Source organism: Eriocheir sinensis, chromosome 49, assembly GCF_024679095.1.
Source record: "Eriocheir sinensis breed Jianghai 21 chromosome 49, ASM2467909v1, whole genome shotgun sequence".
Taxonomy (NCBI): Eukaryota; Metazoa; Arthropoda; class Malacostraca; order Decapoda; family Varunidae; genus Eriocheir; species Eriocheir sinensis.
In genome coordinates, this window is record NC_066557.1 from 7654810 (window position 1) to 7675280 (window position 20471).

At 46.5% G+C, this 20471-nt stretch overlaps 1 protein-coding gene across 5 annotated transcripts in view; it reads right to left on the reverse strand.

The window, feature by feature from the left end:
- Positions 1–4237, reverse strand: part of LOC126981806 (hornerin-like) — a 161991-nt gene extending 157754 nt beyond the window's left edge. The window contains exon 1 of one of the 5 annotated variants that reach the window (XM_050833368.1): positions 3553–4237. The gene's annotated coding sequence lies outside the window, so the exon portion shown is untranslated. Of the gene's footprint in view, positions 1–2367; positions 2524–2596; positions 3207–3552 lie in introns of those variants that run through there. The other 4 variants (XM_050833365.1, XM_050833369.1, XM_050833370.1 and 1 more) reach the window with 4 other exon arrangements.
- Between the last annotated feature and the right edge of the window lie 16234 nt (positions 4238–20471).

Here is a 20471-nt window from a genome sequence, read left to right on the forward strand (position 1 = left end):
TTTCTTCCTCTCTTCGTCTTCAGACTCATCACCACCACCTCCTCCTCTGTCTCTTCTCTTTCTTTTCCTTTTTCATCATTCTTCTTCCTACCTTCTCCCCGTCGTCTTCCTATTCAGACTCCATCACCACCTCCTCATCATGTAACCTCCCTTCAAAACAGAGGTCTGGCTGGCATTGACCTTCAACTCAATGACCCGGCTAGTCGGATCTAACCACAGAAAACACGGTTGACCAGTGAAGTGTGTGTGTGTTTATATGGTGCTATTGTTCTTGTCGTCATTCCTATTGTTTTAGTTGAAGTAGTAGTAGTAGTAGTAGTAGTAGTAGTAGAAATAGCAGCAGCAGTAGTAGTAGTTATTGTTGTTTATGATATTGCAAACACGTTACATAATAAAAGCCAACAGTAATGAAGTTTTTTTGCACGTCCCGCCAAACACACACACACACACACACGCACGCACATTGCATTCCGCTGACACAGAGCACAATGAACTCAAAAGTCACAATCACACAATATAAATAGCAATATCCCACTGTATATAACTCGCAAAAAACAATTACTACTATTTTAGCATTCCTCGATTTCTTTTTCTCATTTCCTCTTCGTCCTCCCTTTCGCAACACACCATCACCAGAACTTCGCACCCTACACTCATAACACCACTCCTCGTCCTCTTGCCAACTAGCTTTAATAACCATAATTAGTGCCACACAACTCCCATGTTTTTTACTTCCTCTTGACAACGTAACAACTGTCACCTCTTAATTTTAGCTTTGGCTGTTACATCTGAGTCTCCTCTTCCTCTTTCTCCTAAAACAGCATTAGCAACTATCATAATATTGTTAATCTACTCACTCCATGCTTTATCCTCTTGAAAATGTATCTTCTTTTTCTACATCGATGGAAACAGCTCAGAAGCATAAAGGTAAAAGACAAAAGCCCGCCAAGCAGAAAGAGAACAAAACGGAAGAAGAGGGTCAATTTCGCCTCTCGAAAGTTCAAGTCATAGGCAGGAGGATATACAGACGAGAAAAGGCTGTTCCTGAGCTTAATAGTGAGAGGGATGAAAGAATGAAGATGGTGATTAACTGTTGCGAAAAGGTTGGACATAATATTACATATGACCAAGTGTAGAAACACGTGTGCAGTGGGGCGAGGGAGGGAGGGGAGTGGGGTGAACGCATGCAGTTGACAAGTTCAAAAGAGCATTTAGCATGAACGTTCGATAGAGGATAGAGTCAGCACTGGGAACGCCCCCTTTTCCTCTTTAAACATCATTAGTACTAGCACAATCTTTGGTTCATCTTCCACTTGACAATTATCTTCTCCTCTTACTCTTGGTTCGACAGTGATAAGCTCCTCTTCCTCTCATGCACCAGTTACTATCATATCTTATCCACCTTCCTCCTCTTGACAACCATCACCTCGTATTATACAGTTTAGCACAGTCCTCTTCCTCATCTTCCTCTTGAATGAACTCTATGCCCTCCCCATTCTCGTTCTCATAGCATTACATCACAAGCACTATAATCTATACAAACATTATTATTTTCACCATTGTCATCCTCCCGTCACTATTAATCACAAGAACCAAAACAACCATCCTCACTATCACCAAACCATGTCAACAACCTACAATCATCACCATCATTATCACCAGTCACCATCACATCTACCCTTCCACAAGAATCTGTCACTATCATCATAAACACCAAGTCTTGGCATCGTCCAATCAAAATAACTATCACCATCATCACTATACATCATCACGACCTCACTATCATCACCTAAAACCATCACCATCACCACTACCTCACTGTCATCACCTAAAACCATCACCATCACCACTATACATCACCATGACCTCACTATCATCACCATCACCACTATACATCACCACGACCTCACTATCATCACCTAAAACCATCACCATCACCACTATAGCCATTATACATCATGGACACTCCTACAATAACAAACACCCACATATCATTTATCACCACCATCATTATCTCTCCACAACAACATCCACTATCTCTCTCCTCCTCCCTTCATCTCCCTCCTCTTCCTCTTCATAACACCACCTGGAGCTAACCAATACTACACACCACAACCACATCTAACCAGGTACACCACCACCAGTGTCAACCAAGCATGCGCACACCACCTATTGCATAACACCGCGCCAAACACCACCATGATGAACGCTCACCATCAGCATAATCATCACCACTCGCTGTACGGTGATGTTGCACCATCCCTTTCCCAACCTCCACTTCCCTTCACTATCCACAGAAAACGACACTACTACCACTATTAACACCACCATCAGCATCAATAAACAAACACCAGTCGCTCAACTCACCAGATTAATAATCCACGATCACCATCACAACACTCACACGCTTCAGTAAAAACATCACAGTCACTATCACCGAAGCCACTAACACCATTCGACACCAGTATACAGGGGTGATGACGTAATGTGTATGTTATGCGCACCTCAGACCTCCTATTTCAGGCTATCACTCGCTGCCAGCCTGATAAGAAGCGTTAAGCAGCCCAAAAGTAGTGTAAAGTGAGCACCCACTAACCGAGTAGGGTGAGGATGTGGTCATGGCTTGCTGGCTTGGATAGCGGGGACTCGGGGCGGGGCGGGGCGGGGCTGGCTGGCAACTCCCGCAGCACGCCCACAGCCGCTAACGGAACAGTGAATAAGGCTGAGCACGGCGGCGACGGAACGGCAGGGCACGGCACGCAACAGTGAAGACGGCCGGTGGCACTGTATCGCGCGTTGAGGCCCGTCCTGGTGTACGTACGGGCCGGGGAGGTGGTGGTGGTGGGCTGGCGGGGCGGACTGACTCCTGTACCGCCCCCAGCCCCCGCCAGCCAGCCCCAAGCCCTCCTTCAAGCCCCCCCAGCTTGAACCAGCTGCACCATTACACCCAGCCAATCTCCAGTCACTAGCATCACCACCTGACCAATCCTCGCGCGCGTTTCCAGTCATCTGACCAATCACAGGCCGCGTTCCACGCCACCTGACCAATCAGCATGAGGAACGTACCAGCCAGGGACGCAGGGGTGAGCGGATGGTCTGAAATACACCCGGTTGGCATGGTAACCGCCCCTGTCCTCCTATTCCCCAACGACCCCCGGGCTGCCGACACAAAGGATGTACACGGAGACGCAGTATAATTGGCGGGGTATAGATGGAGCCCAGCTGATAACACCAGCAACACCCGCCCCGCCCTGCCCCGCCGCTCAAGGCCTCCCCCGGTGGCCGCCCGCATCCACCACCACCACGCTGCCTCCTCCACACCCCCGCGCCCCCCAAAACCCTCCATCCCCCTCGCCCCGCCAAGCTGCGCACACACATGCCTCGGTGGAGTGAGCGCCTCCCCGTCCCTTCCACTCCGCCACTCCAGCCGTCCTCCGTCGCCCTCCCCGGTGGCCGCCAGCACGTAAGCCCCGGAGTGAATCAGGGCTGTTGGCGGTAAATAGGAATGTTCCCCCAGGACGCCGCCACCCGTAAACCGGTCATTCCACTCACCCGATACAGCTGGTGGTGGCGGCGGGGTGGTGGTGTGGTGGAAGTGAATAAAAAACACGTAATTGGCTGAAGTTGAAGTTGTCTGCCACCCGCCAGCCGCTCGCCCGCTCTGGCCTGTTTTTATTATGCTGCAGCGGGGCGGAGACGGGACGGACGGGACGGGAGACGGGCGGGTGAGGGACGGGGTAGGGCGCGGCGGGAAGGGACGGGGCGGGGCCTCTCCATCCACACACACACAGCCAGCCAGACACACACACACGCACGCACCCACCCACCCACAACGACAACCACAACCAGCGCCTCCGAAACCCGCCTCCCGGCCGGCTTGGGTCTGGCCGTTCGCCCCGGGGGAAGCGGCTGCCTTGGATATGTATGGCCTGAGGGTGGCGGGCTGCATCCACGCTGCTGCCGGTGCTGCCACCGCGCGCCACCACCATTACCTCCATGAATGCTGAGCCGAGCGCCATGATAATTAATTCAAGCGGGTCTAAAGCCTGGGGATGGTGTTCGGGCGCGGAACGGAGCGCGGCGGCAGGGTGGTGTGTGTATGTGTGTGTGCCTGTGTGTGGTGCGTCTGTCTCCTAGCCTCGCTCCAGGTCCCTCCCGCCTCACCATTTATCCACATAATGGTTGGCTGCCGCTCTCTAACGCGCTCCTATATTTCACCGTTTTCTGTCGTGTTTTTGTCGGGGCCGCGGGCTCAGCATGGCGAACTATGCTGACTCAACATGGCATCAACAAGTAAAAACCCAGCCCGTTCACCCGCTGTATGTGATGAGGCAGGCAGCGGCAGGCAACCCCCCTTCCCAACCCCCAAACCCCGAGACACACGGGGCGGCCGCTCAAATAGCAGGGATGGTGAGGGTGAGTCAGCGGTGACGCGAGGCTAGCTAGCACCGCCGAGTGCTGCGCTGCTGCTGGCGCGGTGCTCAACACCACCAGTATGATAACCTCGATTTCTTTCCCTCCCGCGTTCCGCTCCAACCAAACACATGTTTAATAGATGTGCGTGGCGGATTACGGTTGCTGAAGCACTCTTTACCGTCCCTGTTCCCCACGCGCCCCGTTCCACCTGCGGCGCCAGCTGAGGCCCCGCGGCACGCTGCTCCGCGGAACACTTGCCAACCCTCGCAAATCGAGTAATAATGAAAACTTGCTGAAAAATAATAAAACCTAGGCGAGCATTGTCGCGCAGCCGCCACCTCGGCCCGCCGCGGCAGCCAATCACGAGGAAGGACGGAATCAATAGAAGTGGGTTATGAAGTTTCATGTGGATTTAATGAAACGCTAATGTAATCAGAGCCCCACGATGAATCAGGCCCCGCCGCTATTCAACCGCCGCCCCGGCCAGCACCACCCCACGCCAGCCTCCACCACGCACCGTACACACACGCCCCGGGGGCCCCGTCAAAGTAAACCTCCACCAAATAGAGGCTGCACCCTGCTCAGGCCCCGCTGGCAGATAATCCACCTCGGAAGTATACACGAGCCATGTATACACCCGGTGTGCCTGTATACCTCCACGCCGCCTCTCTGCCGCCACCCCATTGGTGCATTCCACTGACGGGCGGATGAACGCGGGACGACGAGGCTAAATTATGAATGCGGTGAAACCCGTCGTGGCGGTGGCGGTGGTGGTGGTGTTGAGCGCGGGGCTGGCGGGACGGGTGGATAGGGCGGGACGGGGTGGATTGGATGGATGGATGGATGTGGGGCGCGCCGCGGCTGAGTTATGTTGATGTATTCCGGGCCGGCGGCGATGGTGGCGGTGGGAGTAGCGAGGCTAGCGCGGCAAGGGACAGGATGAGGCTTTTATTACCGGAGTTTCAGGGGGTGCTGGCGGTGCTGATGACGGTGGTGCGTGGCTGGCGGCTCTCCAGAAAGTGAGCGACGCTGTGCTAGAGTACAGACAGATAAACAGGGAGACAGACGGGTGGGAGTTGGATGTGGACTCGAGCCAAGTTTCCCAACACCACATCTTTCCTTTCCCCGACCTCTTGCTGGTGTGGAGAGCAATAATACCAGGAAAGGAAAGAGGTAGGGGAGTGAGTGCTGGAGTAGGAAGGGGACTCAACCAACACTTCCTTCCCTCCCCTTCACTCTAGCTAGTGTAGAATAGCAAAACCATGAGAGATGAAGGGGAGGAAAGAGGAAGGGAAGGGCGAGGTAGAGAACGACAGGGACTTGAGCCAATACTTTCTCCCCTCCCCTGCCCTGCCGTCTGACTGGTGAAGAATAGCAATGACACTATGAAAGGGAAGGGATAGGAAGGGGAGGTGAAAGCTGTTAGCAATGGTAGGAAGGGGAAGGGAAGGGCGGAGTGGAGTGAGGCCGTTAGCGTTGACGTCTATACCAGCTCCGTCCCTTTCTCTTTCCCTCCCTCAGGCTCACGCTGGTGTAGAATCGGGATAATACCATGAAAGGGGAGGAAAAAGCTGCTAGTAATGGTAGGAAGGGGAAGGGAAGGGCGGAGTGGAGTGAGGCCGTTAGCGTTGACGTCTATACCATCTCCGTTCCCTTCTCTTTCCCTCCCTCAGGCTCACGCTGGTATACAATCGCGGTAATACCATGGAAGGGGAGGAGAAAGCAGCTGGTAATGGTAGGAAGGGGAAGGGAAGGGCAGAGTGGAGTGAGGCCGTTAGCGTTGACGTCTATACCAGCTCCGTCCCCTTCTCCCTCCCCCAGGCTCACGCTGGTATACAATCGCGGTAATACCATGGAAGGGGAGGAGAAAGCTGGTGGTAATGGTGGGAAGGGAGCGAGGGACGGGACGGGAAGGGGAAATGGTCTGTGTGCTAGTGGATTAAAGGCATGAATTCCCTTACACTGAATATGTCGTAATAATAATAATGGAAGCGGCGCAGTGTTCTGGGGGAGGTATACATATACTTGGCAACTCTCTCTCTCTCTCTCTCTCTCTCTCTCTCTCTCTCTCTCTCTCTCTCTCTCTCTCTCTCTCTCTCTCCTCATCGCTCACGGACGAAGGAACGGAAACGAAATATTCTGAAAACGCCCAAGTAATCATGTGTTCTCTTCTCTCTCTCTCTCTCTCTCTCTCTCTCTGGCATGGTGGAGGTGGTGAGGATGGTGATGGTGGTGGTGGTGGATATACATATACTTGGTGACTGTTTACTCTCTCTTCGCGCTTCAGAAGACAAACAAACAAAAAACTCAACGGCGGATAGTTCTCTCTCTCTCTCTCTCTCTCTCTCTCTCTCTCTCTCTCTCTCTCTCTCTCTCTCTCTAACACGCAGTTGCTAGCAGTAATGGTGATGTATCTATTCATTCTCTCTCTCTCTCTCTCTCTCTCTCTCTCTCTCTCTTGCCGGCGGCGTCAGCACTGGTCGGAATTGTATTGTGGAGCTAATACATATTGCTTGGTGTATGTATTCCCATTCCTAGTCGTTCCTGTCAATACTGCCGTGAGAATGAATGACGCAAACTTTGAATAATGGCTGTTTCTATTGGCATTGTAGGAGTTGTGGCAGTAGTAGTAGTAGTAGTAGTAGTAGTAGTAGTAGTAGTAGTAAAGTAAATGAAGTAAGAGAAGCAATATAGTAGTAAAAAAAACTTAAAATAATTGCTTTTCCTCCTTCATTCCCTCTATCTCTTTCTATTTCATTAATTTATAGTAGAAGTAGCAGTAGTAGAAGGAGGAGGAGGAGAAATAGAAGTAATGGAAAGTGGATAATAAATGTTCTCGTATAAAACAAAACAGCTAGCAATCTCAATTTATCTAATGAAGGAAGTCTCTCTCTCTCTCTCTCTCTCTCTCTCTCTCTCTCTCTCTCTCTGGCAGGGGTCCAGCGACAGGGTTGGGGAGTAGGAGTGAGGTAGAGAAGGGGAGGAGAAGAGAAGCCCAACCTCACACATGCCACTCTACTCATTCCTCGCTTTGATCTTTCACTTCCCTTCCCTTCCCTTCCCTTCCCGTGCCTCCGCCCTTGACTTCACTCTGCCAACCTCCACTCTTGTATACGTAGTGAATAAACAACCCTTCCCTTCCCTTCCCTTCTCGTGCCTCCGCCCTTCCCTTCACTCTGCCAAGCTCCACCCTTGTGTACGTAGTGAATAAACAACCTTTCCCTTCCCTTCCCATCCCTTCCCCAATCTCCAACACCATAAAGATGATACCATTATACTCCCTTCATCTTCCCTTCTTTCTCTTCCCAACCTTGCTGTACTCTCCCTTCCCTTCACTGTACTTACTTTCCCTTCTCTACCATACCGTACTATTCCCTCCCTTCTCTTCCCTTCTTAAATCTTCCCTTTCCTTTTCTACTCTACCTGACTGTGCTATTTCCCTTCCCTTCACTTTGCCCTTCCCTAACCATCATAAAGAAAGGAACAATCGGCTCCCTTCACTCTCCCTTCCCTTCCCTAAACTACCTGACCGTACTTGCCCTTTGCTTCCCTTCCCTTTGCCTTTCCTCGCCCTTCCCCTAACCTCCACAACTATAAATAACAGGAACAACAGACTCCCTTCATCTTCCCTACCCTAACTTACCGTATTTCCCTTCCCTTCCCTTTGCCCTTCACCGTACCTTCCCCAACCTCCGCCACCATAAATAACGAACAGACTCCCTTCATCTTCCCTTCCCTTCCCGTACTCTTCCTTCCCGTCCCTCCCCTTCGCCCTTCACCGTCCCTTCCTCCAACCTCCAACAATACAAATAACAGGAAAAAGACTCCCTTCATATTCCCTTCCCTTCCTTCGCCCTTCACCGTCCGTTCCTTCAACCTCCAACTATACAAATAACAGGAAAAGCTCCCTTCATATTCCCTTCCTTTCCTTCCCTTCCCTTTGCCCTTCCCCCACCTCCACCACCATAAAAATAAGAAACAAGACTCCTTTCATCTTTCCCTAGCTGTCTCTTTCCTTCTCTCTTCTTTCCCGTCCCGTCCCGTCCTTTCCCTTCTCTTACCCTCTCACCATCATAAAGAATGGAACAAACAACTTCATTTCCACCTCTCTCTCTCTCTCTCTCTCTCTCTCTCTCTCTCTCTCTCTCTCTCTCTCTCTCTCACAACCAACATCAGAAAGAATAGAACAAACATCTTCATCTCCACCTCTCCTCCACCAACAGACTTTTGATCTTTCCAAGTGGTGGTGGAGGTGGAGCGAGACGGCGGGGTTTGGGGAAGAAGTGGGGGTTGGATATGTGGGTTTGCTACTTTCACAACCCAAGGGGAGGGAGTGGAGGAGGAGGAAGGATGGAGGGGAATGTAATTGTATACCTGGAGGGGGAGGAAGAGGAGGATGGAGTGGTAGATAATGAAGGAAGAAGAGGAGGAAGAGGAGGAGGAGGGAACCGTATATTATAGAGTAGATTATAATGGTGTAGAGGGAAGGAGGAAGGAGTGGCGGAGAAAGGAAAGGGTGGAGTAGTATGAAGTGGGGAAGGAGGAAAGGGAGGAGAAGAATGAAGGGGAGGAAGAGAATGTGGGAGTAGTATGAAGGAGTGGAGGCGGAGGAGGAGGAGGAGTTTTAGAATGTTGGCGGCTGCGATTTGGGAAAGGAAGAATGTTGAAATGGTGATGAGGAGGAGGAGGAAGAGAAGGAGTAGAAGGAATTTAACTTAGGATGGAAGAAACAATGAGGGAGGAGGAAAGGGGCGGAGTAGGAGGTAGATGAGGAGGAGGAGGGTTGGAGGGGAATATAATTGCTATACCAGGAGGAAGGGAAGAGGAAGAGGAGGAGGAGAAGGAGGTTTTTAGGGTACAGTGCAATATGATAGTGGCGGTGATGGTGTTGTGGTGGTGAGCGGGGTAGAAAGAGGAGAGGGAGGAGGGGAAGGGGGTATAGGAGAAAGCTGAGGTGGTGGTGACTAGTGATGACGTCAGGAGGGTGGAGGGAGGTTGGTGATGAGTGTGGAGAAACTTCGTGGTGGTGGTGGTGGTGATGATGGTGAAAGTGAAGTGGTGTTGAAGAGGGTGGGAGTGGAGGAGGAATGAGGGATGGGAATGGAAGGGGAGGGAGGGGGAGGGATGAGCAGTTCTGAAAGGGCGGGTAAATAGTGGTGATGATGGTGATGATGATGGTGGTGATAGTGATGCTGAGGAAAAGAGAAAGGGAAGACGAGAAGAAAAAGGAGGGGGAGGCTGTGGAATTTGAGACACAAGGAGGAGGAGGAGGAGGAGGAGGAGGAATACATATGAATACAGAGGAGAGACAGGGGGGAGGGGAGGGGCAAGAAGGGCAAGAATGGAGAGAAGAGGAGGGAGGATTAGGGGAAGGAAGGAGGGATTGGAGGAAGGGGGAAGGGAAAGAAGGCGGAGGATTAAGGGGGGGAGGAGGAGGAGGGGAGGGATTGAGGTGAAAGGGGAAGAGGATTGTGGGTTGGGGAAGAGAGAGAGAGAGAGAGAGAGAGAGAGAGAGAGAGAGAGACTCACCCAAGCCATCAAGGTCACCCAAAGACTCATCCTCACCCACCACTCTTCCTCCTCCTCCTCCTCCTCGGTATACATGCACGCCACGATGAGTACACACACACACACACACACACACACACACACGCGGTACTGGTGGTGGTGGTGATGGTGGAGCATTTTCTTCAATAATGGCGTGAGGAGATTAATGATGTTTATAATTACCTACTATTCTTTGCCTCAGCTGCGTCATCTTCCCCTCATCATCAATGGGGGGTGAAGGGGGTTGAGGAGGAGGAAGAGGAGGACGAGGAGAAGGGGGTGGGGGAAGACGAGGAGGAAAAGGTGATGAATGTGGTGGAGATGACGAATGTGGAGACGGAAGAGGAAGAAGAGTTGCTGAGTGTGGAGGAGGCGGAGGAGGTGATGAATTTGAAGGAGGAAGAAAAGTTGATGAATGTGGAGGAGGCGGAGGAGGTGATGAATTTGAAGGAGGAGGAGGAAGGAAAGTTGATGAATGTGGAAGGAAGAGGTGATGAATTTGGAGGAGGAGGAGGAGGAAGAAAAGTTGATGAATGTGGAAGGAAGAGGTGATGAATTTGGAGGAGGAGGAGGAGGAAGAAAAGTTGATGAATGTGGAAGGAAGAGGTGATGAATTTGGAGGAGGAGAAGGAGGAAGAAAAGTTGATGAATGTGGAAGGAAGAGGTGATGAATTTGGAGGAGGAGAAGGAGGAAGAAAAGTTGATGAATGTGGAAGGAAGAGGTGATGAATTTGGAGGAGGAAGAAGTAAATGAATATAAAGGAGGAGGAAGAGGTGATGAATGAGGAGGAGGAGGAAGAGGTGATGAGAGGAATTGACGAATGTGGAGGATTAGGAGATGGAGGAACAAAGTGATCACTGTGAAAGAGTCTGTGAATGTGGAGGAGGAGGAGGAAGTTAATGAATTTGGAGGAGGAGGAGGAGGAGGAGTAAGAAGTGATAAATGTGGAGGAGAGGAAGAGCAGGTGGAAGAAAATACTTGAGGAAAGAAAAAGATATGTCGAAAAAGAGGAGGAGGAGGAGGAGGAGGAGGAGGTAAAGAATGTGGAATAGGAAGAGTATGATCAGAAGAGGAGAAGAATGAAGAATATATGAATAAAAGGAGGAGGAGGAGGAGGAGGAAAAGATGCAAGTCGATGAGGAAGAGAAATATATTAAGTGGAAGAGTGGAAGGAGGAGGAGGAGGAGGAGGAAGGAGAGGCGAAGTATTTGGAGGAGGAGGTGAAGTGAGTGAAGGAGGTGGAGGAGGAGGAAGAGGAGGAGGAGGAGGAGGAGGAGAAACAAATAACAAGAGAAGGAAAATATGTAAAATAATGAACCGGGGAAGACAGGAGGAGGAGGAGGAAGAGGAGGAGGAGGAGGAGGAGGGGGAGGAAAAAGCAGCAGAAGGGGGAAGAAGTAGAAAGAGGAGAAGGGAGACGAAGAAGAAGAAAAAGAAAGTATAAAGAAAAAGAAAAACGCAATATAAGAAAACCAAGAGAGAAAGAAAGAGAAAGAAGAAGAAGAGGAAAAAGAAACACGAGACTAATTAAAGATGAAGAAAAAAATAAATAAAAACAGGGAAATGGAAGAGGGAACGATAATGAAGGGACGAGAGAAAGATAATAGATACAGGCTGAGAAGAAGAAGAAGAAGAAGAAGAAGAAGAAGAAGAAGAAGAAGATAATGAGAAAGGGGGAAGGAGAAAGAACAATAAGGAAGATAACAAGAAAGGAAAGACAAGAAATAGTAAAAAGAGGAGTTAATGCCGTAATAAATGAAGGAGGGAAGAAGGAACCGGAGAAAGAGGAGAAGAGGAGGAGGAAAAAGAGCTGAACGAGGAGGAGGAGGAGAAAGATTAGCTAGAGGAAGAGAAAGAGGAGGAGGAAGAGGAGAGAAGAGGAGGAGGAAAAAGAGCTGAACGAGGAGGAGGAGGAGGAAGATTAGCTAAAGGAAGAGAAAGAGGAGGAGGAAGAGGAGAGAAGAGGAGGAGGAAAAAGAGCTGAACGAGGAGGAGGAGGAGGAAGATTAGCTAAAGGAAGAGAAAGAGGAGGAGGAAGAGGAGAGAAGAGGAGGAGGAAAAAGAGCTGAACGAGGAGGAGGAGGAGGAAGATTTGCTCAAGGAAGAGAAAGAGGAAGAGGAGAAAGAGGAGAACAAACAGAAGGGAAGAATTAACCAGAGAAAGAGGAGAGAAGAGGAGGAGGAAAAAGAGCTGAACGAGGAGGAGGAGGAAGATTAGCCCAAGGAAGAGAGAGGAGGAGGAGAAGGAGAACAAACAGCCGAAGAGATAAAGAAATCAAAGAAAGAACTAGAAATAAATAAAGGAGAAGGAGGAGGAGGAAGAGGAAGAGGAGGAGAAGAAAGAGGAGGAGGAGGAGGATAGAAACTGTATACAAGACAGAACAAAATTAATGAAGGAAGAAAAATGAGGAGGAGGAGGAGGAGGAGGAGGAGAAACAAGAACAAAGATAGGCAAATGATGGAGGAGAAAGAGGAGGAGGAGGAAAATATGCAAAGGGAAATAAGAATGACAGGAGGAGGAGGAGGAGGAGGAGGAGCAAGAACAAAGAACGAATGGATGGAGGAGGAGGAGGAGGAGGAGGAAGAAATTATGCAAATGAAAAACAAAACTAAAAGGCACGAAGGAGGAGGAGAAGGAGGAAGGAAAGAAGGAAGGAAGGAAAATGATCAGAAAAGAATAAAAGAATAAGGAGGAGGCGGAGACCCGACTAGGAGGAAAGAAAAGGACTTGGAGGAAAAAAAAGAGAGAAAGAGTGAAAGAAAAAACTAATGACGAAGAGGAGGCGGACAGACAGGAGGAGTTGGAGGAGGAGGAGGAGGAGGAGGAGGAAGACAAGAGTGGAAAAGAGGATATAGATGAAGGAGGAGGATAAGAAATGGAGGAGGAGGAGGAGGAGGAGGAGGAGGATAGAGATAAAAGAGCAGGATAGGAAAAGAGAAGGAGATGGATGATGATGATGGGGAGGAGGAAGAGGAGGAGGAGGAGGAGGAGAAACTGAAGGAGAAGAATGATGATGTGGAGCAAGACGAGGAGGAGGAGGAGCGGGAAGAGGAAGAGCAGGAAGATGGATGAAGAGGAAGAGATGGGAGACGGAGGAGGAGAAGACGAGGGAGATGCAGGAGGGAAGATGGATGAAGAAGAGGAACAAGAGGAAGACATGAGGAAGATGGAGAGGAGGAGGAAGAGGAGGAGAAACACACCCTTATACATCATTATTATCAAGAACAGACAAATGACCTCTTTTTTTTATGACCAGATAGGTAAACCTTTAACTGATAACACTACCATAAAAAATCAATCTCGAAACCAAACACATACTTAAGTCACACTAATGCTCTCAGGACTGAAGGAGAGTGAATCAGTTGAAGTACACACAAGCTTATACTCCATTCAAGATAACTAGGCGAATAAACTCCTCCTCCCATATTGCGAGGGTATCATTGGCCAGTCCACAAGTTAGCCACGCCCCCTTCCCAAGCCACGATGCATGTGATTGGAGGATACTGAGAAAGGTTAACCATATTCTCAAACATTTCGAAGCTTACACACCCACATTTGATAAGCTTTTCGTAGGTGGTTGTGTTAGTATTTCCATGGGTAGTTTGATGAGCCAAGTGATAGTTTGACAAGGATTTGGTAGAGGTTGTTATGTTAGTATGTCCATAGGTCTGTTTTGAGCTTAGTGATAGTTTGACAAGGCTATGGTAGAGGTTGTTGTGTTAGTAGGTCCATAGGTAGTTTGATGAGCCAAGTGATAGTTTGACAAGGATTTGGTAGAGGTTGTTGTGTTAGTATTTCCATGGGTAGTTTGATGAGCCAAGTGATAGTTTGACAAGGATTTGGTAGAGGTTGTTGTGTTAGTATTTCCACGGGTAGTTTGATGAGCCAAGTGATAGTTTGATAAGGCTATGGTAGATGTTGTTGTGTTAGTAGTTCCATGGGTCTATTTTGAGCTTAGTGATAGTTTGACAAGGCTTTGGTAGAGGTTGTTGTGTTAGTATTTCCACGGGTAGTTTGATGAGCCAAGTGATAGTTTGACAAGGCTATGGTAGATGTTGTTGTGTTAGTATTTCCATGGGTAGTTTTATGAGTCTAGTGATAATCTGACAAGACTTCTGTATCATGAACGAGAAAACACTTATGAGAACCTGACTAACCTCCTTTGTGGCTTTGGGGAAAACTTGTTGGGAGAACCGAAAGTGTCTGAGAATATGGAACTAAAAAAATTGATTGGTGGGTACTGCGCTGTGATAGGAGTGACTTTTTTCATACGAAGTTAATATGGTCTCACTGTAATTACTAGGTGAAAAACTATCAGTATAATTATTGTAGTTGTGAAATTGTACATGTTATTAGATAGCACCCCCCCCTAAGTGACAGTGTCTAGGAACAATATGGACCACTCCCACAATAATATAAAAGAAGAGACTACTGGGCTAGCTTTGGAATAGGCGCCCTTATGGAAGAGGGCTCCTTTAGCTAGTGTCACCCTATGCCCCTTCTTGTATACTTTTGTTTAAAAAAAAAATGTATACAGGGATTTGATGACCAGTATTTTCCTTCCTCTTCATGATCTTTTTAACTAAGGAAGATGAGGTAACAAAAAAAAAAGCTTGTTAGATTGCCTCCTCTCTGATGGAAGAAACACAACAGTACTGATGATGATGATGAGGAGGAGGAGGAGGAGGAGGGGAAGAGGAGGAGGAGGGGAAGAGGAGAAGGAAGGAGAGCTTGTAGGTTGTCTCTTTTCGATTGTCGATTCGATTATCTATATTCGATTCATTTATTTTTTCTGTACAGCGGGAAGGGTCGAGAGAGAGAGAGAGAGAGAGAGAGAGAGAGAGAGAGAGAGAGAGAGAGAGAATACTATGAAACGTAAAACACACACACGCACACACACATATCCCCCCCCCCCCACACAAATCTACCGCCACAATCTCCACTTTCCCTTCCTCTCCCATCACTTCCACTCCACCTCCTCCACCACCTCCACCTGACCCTTGAAATGAGGTGATTGGAAGAAGGCAGATGGAGTGATTGTTCCGTTGTTGCAATCTTAGAAATTAGCATTTAAATTGAGCGGTGTTGCATACGTGGTGTTGAGCGGGCTGGTGTTGGCGTGGTATTGTGGAGGGTGATGGTGTAGTGTTGTTGTTGTTGTTGGTGGTGGTGGTGGTAGTAGTGGTGTTGATTGGACTGGTGTTGGTTGGTGTTGTTAGTGATGGTGTTGTTGTATAGGGTAGTGTTGTTGTTGTTGGTGGTGGTGATGGTAGTAGTGGTGTTGATTATACTGGTGTTGGTTGGTGTTGTATGTTGTATGTGTTGGTGGTGGTGGTGGGTGTTGAGAGGACTGGTGTGTTGGGAAGGGAGGTGAAGTGTGCTGTGTATCTGATGGTGGTGATAGCAGTGGTGGTGGCGGTGTTGAAATGGCGTTACAGAAGTGGTGTTGCAAGAGGTGTTGAGAAACGGGCGAGATCTGGAGGAAGAGGATGTGTTGTATCATGGTGTTGAAGGAGGTAGTGGTGGTGGTGGTGATAGTGGTGGTGAGGGTGGTGACTGAGGTAGAAGGAGGCTTGGGTTGGTGGTGATGTGTTTTTGGTGTTGAAAATATATGATGATAATGTTAGTTATTGTACTGATGGAGGAGGAGGAGGAGGAGGAGGAGGAGGAGGTGGAGGCTGGATATGAAGAATGGAAGAAGGAAGAGGAAGTTGGGTACGAAGAATGGAAAAGAGGAAGAGGAAGAGGAAGAGAAGGCTGAGGAGGAGGTTTGAGAGGAAGAAAGAGGAGAATGAGATTGGGGAAGAAGGGGAGAAGAAGAAGGAGGAAAATGATGATGATGAGGAGGAGGAGGAGGAGGAAAAGAACGAGGACGAGGAGGAGGAAAAGGAAGAGGAAGAGAAGGAAAATGAGGAGGAGGAGGAACACTAACTCATCTCTCTTCCACTCTTCTCTTCCCATTCATCCCCAACAATTTTTATGGGAAATGCAATAATCTTAAATCAATTTCCCCTTGTACGGAGGAGGAGGAGGAGGAGGAGGAAGAAGAAGAGGAAGAGAAGGAAGAGAAGGAAGACTAACTCATCTCTCTTCCACTCTCCTCTTCCCATTCATCCCCAACAATTTTTATGGGAAATGCAATAATCTTAAATCAATTTCCCCTTGTACGGAGGAGGAGGAGGAGGAGGAGGAGGGGGACTAGACGAAGAAAGGAGATAACAACAGAATTTAATGGAAGTCAGGAACGCAATCAGCCCATTCTTCTCCATTACCTTTTATTATTTTTTCCTTCCTCTCGATGTTTATCTTGCGAAGGAAGAAGAATGGGAAGGGGTTGAAAAAAATAATAATAAGTAGATAAATGTTAAAAGAATGTTGCTTTAGAAGAGAAGTGTAGGGAGGAACAAGTGTGTGTGTGTGTGTGTGTGTGTGTGTGTGTGTGTGTGTGTGTGTGTGTGTGTGTGTGTGTGTGTGTGTGTGTGTGTGTGTGTGTGTGTGTGTGTGTGTGTGTGTGTTAACTCATCATATAACTATAAAGCAACACAAGACTCAAATTCCTTATGTGCATTTAAAACCATACCATCTTCATCTATATACATATCCAAGCCTTCTTTCTGCTGTAAAAAACAAAAACAAAAAAACAACAACAACTTGCTATTCAATTCTCTACATGGTTTCTGAGTCTATTCAAACCGGACCCTCGGAAACACCTGTCAATCTTCTATACTCACCTCAAACCTGTAATCTTCATCTCTAAACATATCCAAATACTCTTCTAAAACTTGATATTCAATAAACTATACATGGTTTCTGAGTCTATAACAACCGGCAAATCAGATAATTCGAGACAACTACGCGTATATAAAACAACCATGTATAAGCGCATCAAACCACTAATCTTGATCTGTAACCGTATCCAAACCTTCTCCTAAAACTCGCTATTTAACACTCTATTATGACTGCTACGTCTGTTACAACCGCCCAGTCAGCTCATTCGAGGAAACTAGCGATATAAAACAACAATCTATATGCGCATCAAACCACTAATCTTGATCTGTAAACGTATCCAAACCTTCTCCTAAAACTCGCTATTCAACACTCTACTATGATTGCTATATCTATTACAGCCAGCCAGTCAGCTTACTCAAGGAAACTAGCGATATAAAACAACAATCTATATGCACCTCAGACTAGTAAATATATCCGAACATTCTCCTCAGACACATGATTGCCAAGTCTAATGTAGCCGGCGGGTCAGCTTATTCGTGGAAAATCTCTATATAAAACAACATCTATATGCACATCAAACCAGTAATTGTGATCTGCAAATATACCCAAACATTCTCCTCACACACATGATTGCCAAGTCTGCTGTAGCCGGCCGGTCAGCTTATTCGTGGAAAATATCTATATAAAACAACAATCTATATGCACCTCAAACTAGAAATTGTGATCTGTAAATATAGCCAAACATTCTCCTCACACACATGATTGCCAAGTCTGCTGTAGCCGGCGGGTCAGCTTATTCGTGGAAAATCTCTATATAAAACAACAATCTATATGCACTTCAAACTAGAAATTGTGATCTGTAAATATAGCCAAACATTCTCCTCACACACATGATTGCCAAGTCTGCTGTGGCCGGCGGGTCAGCTTATTCGAGGAAGCCTTCAGTACCAGCTTTAAAAAATGTTCTCTTTCCCATTCAAACATTCAAACTTTTTCTTTAAGATTGCTATTGTGCAGTAAATCATGGCTGCTAAGTTTATCACACCCATCCATTGCTTAGTTTATGAGGTAATGCTTGCTTATTTTTTGTACATGAAACTGAATTTATATAAGGAACCCTATTGCCATCTCGAATACTTATCTAAAGGACCCTATTAGCATCTCTTATTCTTCAAACTAAACTTATATAATGAACCCAATTACCGTCTCGTATACTTATCTAAAGGACCCTATTAGCATCTCTTATTCTTCAAACTAAACTTATATAATGAACCCAATTACCGTCTCGTATACTTATCTAAAGGACCTTATTAGCATCTCTTATACTTCAAACTAAACTCATCTAACGAACCTATTACCATCTCTTATATTTGAAGCTAAACTTATCTAATGAAGCTTATTATCATCTCTTATACTTGAAACTAATTTTATATAACAAACCGTATAACCATTCATTATATTCCAAACTAAATTTTTATAATGAACCCTAATACCATCTCTTATGTAACATCTAACGAACCCAATGACCATCTCTTAAGGCAGATTTTTTAAACATATTAGCATCTTTAAACATTTATGTGACAAATTTGGGTTTTAATTCCATTTTTGAGACGGAGTTAGAAGTGTTTGATTTTCCCAGTTAACCGTCCGCTGCGATTGGCAGGGATTTGGCCTTCACTGGTAGCGTGGTAACATATTGTCCCAGGTCTTTCTCTGCCTCCTTGGTGGATAGTGGAGTGTTTCCCATGTGGTATTGGTGTGTTGGATATCCCCTCCCAAGGTGCAGGACTTTACATTTTTCTGCATTGAATTGTAGCAGCCACTTTTTGTTCCACTCCTGTAGCTTGGTGAGGTATGACTGTAGGAAATCCGACGTCTAGGGGTTAAGGCGACATATTACAAACTCAGTGATAAAAAGTCATATAAAAATGAACAAAACCAACTAACAACAGCTTGAAAAACGGGTAAAAAAAGACACTCACATTATTTTTTTGTTAATAAAAACTAATGTTAAAAAAATCAGGCGACTTGAAACTAAATCTATCCAGTGAACCCAATTACCAAGCGTTCTAATCCACTATTTGCAATTAATCTCATTTGTTTATATTTTTCCCATAACGAGTTTAGAGATCTCTGCCACATGCTAATCCTCTTTATCCAATTAAAATGCTTCACTGAGGTCACCGCGCACTTTTTTTTTTACCTGCACAGAGGACGTTAATTAAGGTGCTTTACTGTATCTGTAAGTTAAGTTTTCCAACCCTCAGATCACCACCACCACCATCATCATCATCCTCATCATCAACTTGTCTCACTCAAACGTTTCCTCCTCCTCCTCCATCTTCTTCTTCTTCTTCTTCTTCTCATCATCATCATCATCATCTCATTCCACTGCCGGACATAAACATCACCGAAACGTTTCCTCCTCCTCCTCATCTTCATCATCATCATCTTCACCATCAACAACCAGTCTCATTCACTACAGGACAAAGACATCACCCTTACATCCTCCTCCTCCTCCCCATCATCATCATCGTCATCATTAGTTTGCCTCATTCCACAGTAGGACAAAGGTAGCGCCCAAACGTTTCCACATGCCTTTGTCTTTGTCCTCTCGTTTCCTGTTTCATCATGTTACTCACTCTCAACGTTACATCTCGAGAACGGCTTTCCATTGTTTTGTTTTCCTTGTATACCGGTTATTCCCCAGTCTGTCAGTCTCTTTGGTGTTTCTGTTTTCGTATATCTTTTTTTCTTTATTAGTTTTCATTACTCCTTATTAGTCAGTTAGTTATATCCCAGTTTTCATTATTTCTTTATTCATTATTATTTTTGTTTCCGTAAGTCACTCGGTTTATCCTTTTGTTTGCTCGGTTTTATTAGGTCATTAGTTTTTTTTCGGATTTTAAAGCCTACTCTTGATTTCTTTGAGCTAGGTATTTCCCAGTCTGTCAGTCTTTTGTTGAGTGAGAACGGTGATCTTCCCTTGTACCAGTTAATTCCCAGTCTGCCGGTCTTTCTGTAGAGTGAGAATGGTGATCTTCCCTTGTTTGCCTTCTACCAGTTAACTCCCAGTCTGCCGGTCTTTTTGTAGAGTGAGAACGGTGATCTTAACTTGTTTTTATACTTGTTTTTATTTCCTAGTCTGTTCTTTTTTTTATCTAGTGAGGGATGACTACACTATTTTCTTTTTCTTTGTCTCTCTCTGTCAATCTTTTTTGTTGAGTGGGGACGATGCCCTTCCCTTGTTTCTTTATATACCAGCTCTTTCCCAGTCTATCAGTCGTTTTTTATACAATGAAAGGCTTTCCATTGTTTTTCTTTGTGTCATTTATTTCCTAGTGTGTCCGCCTCTTTGTTGACTGAAAACGGTGACTTTAATTTGTTTTAATATACCAGTTATTTCCCAGTCGGTCAGTTTGTTTATTTTTCATTCTAGTGAGAATTGGCTACAGTTGTTTCTTTTATACTATTTATTTCTTAGCCTGTCAGTCTTTTTGTCGAGTGAGAATGGTGGTCTTCCTTTGTTTTAATATACCAGTTATTTCCCAGTTGGTCAGTTTTTTTATTTTTCATTCTAGTGAGAGTTGGCTATACTTGTTTTTTTTATATTATTTATTTCTTAGCCTGTCAGTCTCTTGTCGAGTGAGAATGGTGGTCTTCCTTTGTTTTAATATACCAGTTCTTTCCCAGTCTGTCAGTTTGTTTATTTTTCATTCTAGTGAGAGTTGGCTACACTTGTTTTTTTATATTATTTCTTTCCCAGTCTGTCAGTCT